The sequence below is a fragment of the Dipodomys merriami genome, unplaced genomic scaffold (assembly GCF_024711535.1).
Source record: "Dipodomys merriami isolate MVZ:Mamm:240054 unplaced genomic scaffold, mDipMer1.0.p SCAF_16, whole genome shotgun sequence".
Taxonomy (NCBI): domain Eukaryota; kingdom Metazoa; phylum Chordata; class Mammalia; order Rodentia; family Heteromyidae; genus Dipodomys; species Dipodomys merriami.
In genome coordinates, this window is record NW_027202937.1 from 14,549,266 (window position 1) to 14,555,265 (window position 6,000).

Below are 6,000 nucleotides of genomic sequence, written 5' to 3' on the forward strand. Positions count from 1 at the left end.
AAGCACGTAAAAATTAACCAAACACAGATTTTGTGAATCTAGTTAAGTCACAGTTTTGTGCAACTAGTGGTGGTGAGGATGCACGTATTCTAGATGATGGAGAGCTATCATTAAACTTGAGAAGTATGATGTTTAGGGCTCACTAGAAGGTTTCCCGTTAGGTACTCTAGATTCCACACTCTGAATTTCCTTCCCATCTCATAAATTAATGACTTTTAAAAACAAAAGATATAGCTTCTCAGATCCAGTGCTCTCAGCTACACACTAGCTATGGTGCTTTGTACTACCCAGATATACTGTGCCCACTCAATGAACTAAAGTGTGTAGTGCTTGTAAAAGTGAGCAGAAAGTATTAAATGATAATTTTCTTAACGCCGATTGGTAGTGTTATTATGGATCCTCCTGCCTAATTCCCTGTAGCGAGAAATTATATTGTATATGGGATCCTGGAAAAGGAAAATAAATACTAAATATTTTAATAAAGATAGAATGTAATATCCTTAAGAGACTGAAGAACTCTATCAATAAGAAATATGCTTAAGTGAAAATGCCAACTGGTTGATGGGAAATAAAACACAAATGTTATGCAGAGATTTCATGGGAGAAATGCGTCCTCACACCCATGCTCCTATACACCTCTGACTTATTTGAAAAGAATGACTTCAGGGGCTGGGAAGGTGGCTCAGTGATAGAGTGCTTGCCTTGCATGCCTGAGGCCCTGGGTTTGATTCCTCAGCACCACATAAGCAAAAAAGAAAAGAAAAGAACGTCTTCAGTGCAGCAAACACATTTGTGCACAAGGCCTCCATCACAGACCAAATAACAGAGGTTTCTGAATGGTGATCTAACATCAAATTCACTTCCTTTTGAATGCCTTAACTATAGCATGTATTACCTACTTATTAAAATCACAAGTTTATGTCATTCCACATGAATACATGCTGAACTTACTATTATTTTCTAAGTTCCTCAATCCCATTCTGAGCAGATATACCTAAAGGAAATACTAGAGTTATCAAATGCTATCAATTAGCCACAAAAGATCCTTTCATTAGTATTTATGATAGTTGTGTTACAAGAGAAGAAATACTACAATGTATAAATTTTACCTAACACAGATCTAAAAGCACAAATCTTTTTGTACAATTAGTCCTGCTCTAATAATGTTGATTAGAATTTACCAAATTGTTTTTGTGAATCCCTATTATTAGAATAGAGGTAGTGAAAGACTAGTCTCAGGACTTGAAATTAGAGTATAGACATGTGTGAAGCAGTAACAATGATTCCCCTCCCCCACATAAATGATAAAAGCCAGTTTTAAAGGAATTTGGAATTACATCCAATTTTTTGAGAGTAGCAGAGTGAAAATGAGATTTCTAGATCATTCTACTTTTCTCTAGTTTTTGTGTCAGCCTTAGCTGGAGGCTACTAGGATTTTTGTTCAACTATGAATATGTCTATGTTAATGCTATTTGATGTGATTGTATTTTACACAGAGAATAACTGAACAAAGACTACTTTGAAGCTTATATTCCAAAAGATGAATGAAACAAAAGTTCTAATATTTTTCTCACCCACTAACATGCCAACTTTGAGCCAAAGTTCACCTCTTTGAATTGGCATAAATGGCCTGGCAAACAACGGGTCACAGATTCTTAAACACTCATTGCTAAGACATCTTTCACGAAGGAGAATGTTAAATATGAACAGAGGATATAAGCTGTCTATTTAAAAGGAAAGGAAAACAAAGCATCAGAAGGGTCAGCATTCATCTCCGGTTGAGGTTTGCAAAGAATTATGGAGCTCTGAAGGTAGACAGCACAGAGTTCTAAGATGGTGCCATGTGGAGAAGAAATGCCCTGGCCTTAGCCATGATAACCTGAAACACGGCATCGCATGGAATCATAAGAGTGAGAAAAATGCATTTCATGTTCTGACTTTCTGGTGGAAAATAGCAAAAGTTGTCACTTTTGCTAATTTTAGGTGTCTTTATGCTAGTTTTTTGTTGGAATGGATAAAGTCATGCTTATCAATGAATTGAGAATCCAAAAGAAGACCCACATGGAATTGTGCCATGGAGACACCAGCTTGATTCTCTCCCACTGGGAAGCTCTGGGACTGCTGGTGATGGTCTGGACCACCATTAGGAGAATGCTGGTAGTGACTGAAATGCCCTGGGGCATTCTGTCCACGGAAACAACACTCTGACAGCCTATGGCATCTAGTACATTTATCAAACCAAAAGCTACTCTTGTCTTTAGCATTCCTTTAGGAAGCAGCATTAGTGTCTTTGTAAAAACCCAGGGGATGAAATGAAATTGGTTAGATTTCCTCTCTGTGCTTCCCACCAAACTGAGCATATTAATTACAAAAGCAGAAAGGTTTATCCACAATATCAAGTCCAGTAATAAAGAAGTTTTTGCCTTAGCAATGTTCAAAGCCATTTTTGTCTTCATAGGTAGAAAAACTTAGATGCAGGAAATGCTGTTTTGAAGAAAAGCATCAGTAGTGACTATATGTATCTGTAAAAAAAAAAAAAAAAAAAAACTGACTTCATCCTATAGCTATTTCCTGGCATATAGGGGAAAACAAACTCTCTCTCTGTCTCTCTCTGTCTCTGTCTCTGTCTCTCTGTCTCTGTCTCTGTCTTTCTCCCTATATATATATATATATATACACTATATATATATATATATATATTATCTGGTTTATATATTATCAAGTTTTTGTTCAGTAACTCTGATTTCTTTTTTTTTTTTTTCACACTTGTTGGGTCATTGGTTGTGGTCTCAAATGCCATCCTGAAAACTAATATTCAATGGTCTAAATTCTCTATCCAAATTTTCCTTTGAGGTCCATAGTAACCAAGGACTCAATTTACTTAAATCCTAATATGTTGTATCTATTTTCAATTTCAGCCTGGTGAAGGTAAATGCCCCAATTTTGGCCAGGATATTTTCCTGTTTTTTTTTAAATTTTATTCTGTCATGTTTCCAATATCTACTTGCAAATGTCTGGGGTTCATGCTTAACCTGTCTGATTTCCTAACACCCTTCAACGTCTTCAATATTTCTAAATTTTAGGAATAGTTCAACTTCAATTCTCTCTCTTAGTTTTTTTTTTCAATTTTCCTTTTGTCTACTTTTCATGAGTAAAATTTCTACATTTGGTTTTTGATTCCACTTTTTTTTTTTTTTTTTTTTTTTTTTTTTTGTCATTCATGGGACTTGAACTCTGGGCCTGAGAGCTTTCCCTCAGCTCTTCAGCTCAAGGCTAGCGCTCTACCAGTTGACCTACAGCGCCACCTCCGGTTTTCTAGTGGTTTATTAGAGAGAAGAGATTCATGGACTTTCCTGCCCAGGCTGGCTTTGAACAGTGAACCTCTGATCTCAGCCTCCTGAGTAGCTAGGATTACAGGCGTGAGCCACTAGTGCCCGGCTTGCTTCCAAATTTTATAACTCTTTTTTTTGACTAATCTCAGTATTACAGAGATAAATTTGAACCCCAAATTGATTCTGTGATTTAGTTACTTACAAATATTCTGTAGTACTTTGTAAGCCTCAATAGCAGGCCAAATGCCATAGCCTTTTCATTTAGGATTCAATAGTTAAAAGTGAGTCAGCCAAAGACAAGTACCAAGTATCCATCTGAAAAAAAAAATCAGATAATTGATGGGCTGCAGCCAGGAATGATACCCTCCAGATTGGAATGCTACCTAGGAGGTCTTTAGAGAAAGGTTTGATTTTGCATTGACTTATATCTGGGACCTGTGTCAGACTGCTGAATGGGTTTGAGACATGTTTATGTTTATCCAGGCTGTTAGAAGGGAGTGTGTGTTAATATGTTTTCATAAGATGTAGGAATCTGTGATAATAGCTTTAATAGTATAATTGTTCTGAAGGGAGATTGTTCAGATTGTGGGCCATGGTGGTATTTTATAGGTGCTGCATAACTCTATGAGAAACGATTTAAAAAAAAAACAGGTATAACTTTATCCTGATTACTTTGATTAAAAGTGACCTGATAGAAAATGAGGCCTCTTTGGTCTTTATCATCTCAAGCTGATTTTCAGACTTGAAGACTGGATACAATCTTAGAATTCCTAATTCCTATCTCACGTACAAACTTAAACCAAACTATGGAGAATTTAAAAGAATAGAAGAACTCAGTACATACAGTCCACTCATAGTATTTGCAATTTTTCTCTATACATGGAATGCAATTCGATAAGCAGTCCACTTTGACTCCCTATCACATATAAATGGGTTTATTATATTTCCTTCTCCACTTTCTCTATCACATATAAATGCATTTATTATATTTCTCTCCTTTTTCTCCTTGGAAATACGGATTGTAAGAACATAGACTTGTACGTGGGTTTGTATCAGCTGACTTTAGGAGTAGCAGCTATTGTCTATTAGATTCTTCCTCGTCCCCTAAATTTGAGTGACTAAAGAATTCTTGACAAGATGCTTTGTACTCATAAACAAGCATTTTGAATTGAAACCTCTTTGCATAGATACTTAAAGGAAATAAAAAATCTTAAACAGGATTCTTAGATGCATTAAAGAAAGCAGAACATAATCTCAAATGTCTACCATGTAGTGATGTATAAGAACATGTAGTGTTCTATAAGAACAAAGGAATTGCTTAGTATGGATGGAATAGTAAGTGGTTAGTATTTAGTCTGATATCAGGAGCTCTTAAAAATTATTGCACTTTAAGTAGTATATGTCTGAGTCAAGCAGAAAAGGTCAGATAAGTTGATGTTAGAGAAATGAACCCCAAGATAATTATTGCAATGTTTTTTTTCCCTTTCATGCAATAGTTTCTATCATATTTATAAGATGATTTCTATGTTGCTTTGTATGTTCCTCCCCCACAGTATAACCCATACTTTCACTGTTTTGATATTGGTATAATTTGTAGAGGGGAAGGGAAAAAACAAATTGTTTAACTAGGGATACAGGTGGACCCATTGCAACAATGGGATGTACAAGTCGTTATGTCGAAAAACGAACTTAACAACTTTGGTGGGGCATTAGGGGAGGATCTGGTGGGGAGAGGGAAGGAGTATGGGAAGGGATGGGAAGAGGAAACAATGAGGAGGCAACAATGCTTGATAAGAAATGTACTCATTATCTTGCCCATGTAATTGTAACTCCTCTGTATGTTATTCTCATAATAAAAAAATATTGCACTTGCTGGACATGGTGCTGTATGACTAGACTTCCAGCACACAGGAGGCTGAGACAGGAGGTTTGATAGTTGGAAGCCAGTCTGACCTGCACAGTGAGTCCCTCTACCAACCAAACAAAAATATGAGTGTCCATAAAAGGTATGGAACTCATAACAGACTTAACATAAGTATTTTTAGTGATATCTTTCTATAGAGTCCCAATATTTTCCATCAATCGCTTCACTGTTTTACAATGTCAAAATCTTAGCAAAATAACAGGAATGAATCAAATATTAAATAAATTTTATGGATTCTGACCACGCTGACAGTAATAATATTGGCAGGCAAAATTGAATGCTAAGAAAAACAGTTTTCCTAATAACTTATAAATCTCTCCTATCTTCACACTGGGGAAAACACAAAGTGAGAATCTTTTTTTTTTTGGGGGGGGGTCCGGTTGTGGGGCCTCAACTCTTGGCCTGGGCGCTGTCCCTCAGCTCTTCAGCTCAAGGCCAACGCTCTACCACTTGAGCCACAGCGCCACTTCCAGCTTGTTTCTTTTTGCTTATGTGGTGCTGAGGAATCGAACCCAGGGCCTCATGCATGCAAGGCAAGCGCTCTACCACTGAGCCACCTTCCCAGCCCAAAGTGAGAATCTTATGGGAAACCCACTGAAGAGTTTTTTTTCCAGATCTTAAACCTCAGGTCAGAGATGTCCAAGCATTTCTAGAGGACTAGCTGTTGGAATAGTCCCTTCCACTTTCTTGCTCACAATTGATACCTTAGATATTAGAAAAGTAAAGTAGTATCTAAGATTCATA